Below are 322 nucleotides of genomic sequence, written 5' to 3' on the forward strand. Positions count from 1 at the left end.
CACATGAAAAACAACAAACAACACAAAACAAGAAATCATCAAGATCAAACAAGAAGACTTGTCAAGAACAACTTGAAGATCATGAAGAACACTATGAATGCATGAGATTTTCGAAAAATGCAAGAAAAATTTTTTAAAGCATGCAATAGACACCAAACTTAAAAATTGACTCAATACTCAAACAAGAAACACAAAATATTTTTGGTTTTTATGATTTTATGATTTTTTTTGGATTTTTATTAATTTTTTCTTTCGAAAAAAATTTTGGAAAAACGAAAAAGAAAAGAAAAATTTTGAAAAAGATTTTTGAAAAGAAAATTAC

The sequence above is a fragment of the Arachis duranensis genome, unplaced genomic scaffold (assembly GCF_000817695.3).
Source record: "Arachis duranensis cultivar V14167 unplaced genomic scaffold, aradu.V14167.gnm2.J7QH unplaced_Scaffold_354584, whole genome shotgun sequence".
NCBI lineage: Eukaryota > Viridiplantae > Streptophyta > Magnoliopsida > Fabales > Fabaceae > Arachis > Arachis duranensis.